General features: G+C 51.8%; 1 non-coding gene across 1 annotated transcript; it reads left to right on the forward strand.

Moving 5' to 3' along the window:
* Positions 1 to 936: 936 nt before the first annotated feature.
* LOC126254794 (U6 spliceosomal RNA) lies at positions 937 to 1,043 on the forward strand. The gene has a single exon (XR_007546431.1). It is a non-coding gene; the product is annotated as a U6 spliceosomal RNA (small nuclear RNA).
* Positions 1,044 to 1,769: the final 726 nt, after the last annotated feature.

Genomic DNA, 1,769 nt, shown 5'->3' on the forward strand with positions numbered 1-1,769 from the left:
AACTAACCTAAAGACATCCCACACATCCATGCCCGAGGCAGGATTCGAACCTGCGACCGTAGCGGTCGCGCAGTTCCAGACTGTAGCGCCCAGAACCGCTCGGCCACCCTGGCCGGCGGTGTAATGATCGCTAGGTCTTCTTCGAATACAGTTCCTCTAAATTTGTGCAGCACGGTTTCGGAGAGAACTGCGTCGTTGTTTTGTCCAAAGATTCCGCTTTATGATAGCCGAGCATTTCAGTGACTCTTTCACAGAAATACGTGTTACAGCGCATCTGTGAAATCGTTCGATGTCTGTTCTCATGCCTCCTCGATGAGGACTCCAAAAAATCGATCGTTACCCTAGAGTCGGTGACAGTAGTGTCCCGCTTGCACTTTCAAGTAATAACGCACACTAGTTTGAACTAGAGCGTCGCTGTACCTAGTCACGTGGCTAATGGAGGCCCCACACCTTCAGAGTTGATCCGTAGAGGACGTAACTTGTTACGAGGGAGGCTGGAGATGGTTGTTTTCGTGCCGTCATACGGTGGCGGAAAGCACGGCAGCAGTGTGGTAGTTGTGCGGGCCGGAGACTAGCCACCCCGCCGGGCCGGGGGCGCCCCCGCGCGCCGCGGCGCACTGGGAACGAGTTGCGGCGCCGAACAAATGAGCGGCTGCCTCCAACCCACGGGTGCCTCAGCCTCAGCGGCTGCGGCGTTCATCTCTCGCTGACCTGCAGCGGCAGACGAGGGAGCCGGCCCGTGCGCTGCCGTCGCGCCAAACCACCCACCGGCGCCTCAATTGCCCACCTCGCCTCACCTCACTTGACGCACTCGACTCGCAGGTGAGTGGGTGGTGCTGCCACAGCGCTCTTTCTCTCTCAAACCGTGCAAACTTAATTCGGCGCATGTTACGTACCTGGTCGTCGTACGCAAATGCGACATTTGTGGGTGGTTTTGTAGTCGCTTCGGCGGTACATTTACTAAAATTGGAACGATACAGAGAAGATTAGCATGGCCCCTGCGCAAGGATGACAAGCAAAATCGTGAAGCGTTCCACATTTTAGCCGGCCGGAGTGGCCGATCGGTTCTAGGCGCTTCAGTCTGGAACCGCGCGAGCGCTACGGTCGCAGGTTCCAATCCTGTCTCGGGCATGGATGTGTGTGTCGTCCTTAGGTTAGTTAGGTTTAAGTAGTTCTAAGTTCTAGGGTACTGATGACCTCAGATGTTATGTCCCATAGTGCTCAGAGCCATTTGAACCATTTGGGTGGTTTTAGTTCTGTCACTTTTATCAGTTTTTGAAAATAATGCAACTCCGTACTCTTCCCCTTCTCTCCAGACATAGCTGTCGAGCCACTGTAGCTCTACGTGCTTCATACGAATGACTTTTCTTCTGAGAATATTTTTGTTCCGCCTTCACAACGACGCTTATCGCTTTATTGAAGTAAAGTGGAATTCGTGGTGGTCATTTGTGCCTGGTTTTTCGCCTTCATCAGGAAATGCCACCTCCTAGCACGCCTTTCGTTTCCTTCTTCGTTAGACATTGATACTTGTGGTCTGATTGTACGCTGCTTTGCAGAAGTGTGCATTTTTTGGGTTTAACACAGCACACTTTTTCGTACGTGTTGTACGAAATAGCGTGCTGTGCTACACATAAAAATGCACAATTCTGCAAAGAAGCGTAAAATCAGGCAAGTATCAGGGCCTAACGAAGAAAGAAACGGAGTAAGTGTTAGCAGATGGCATTTCCTGATGAAGGCGAAAAACCAAGGAGAAATCACCACCACTGATT

The sequence above is a fragment of the Schistocerca nitens genome, chromosome 4 (assembly GCF_023898315.1).
Source record: "Schistocerca nitens isolate TAMUIC-IGC-003100 chromosome 4, iqSchNite1.1, whole genome shotgun sequence".
In the NCBI taxonomy this organism is placed as follows: domain Eukaryota; kingdom Metazoa; phylum Arthropoda; class Insecta; order Orthoptera; family Acrididae; genus Schistocerca; species Schistocerca nitens.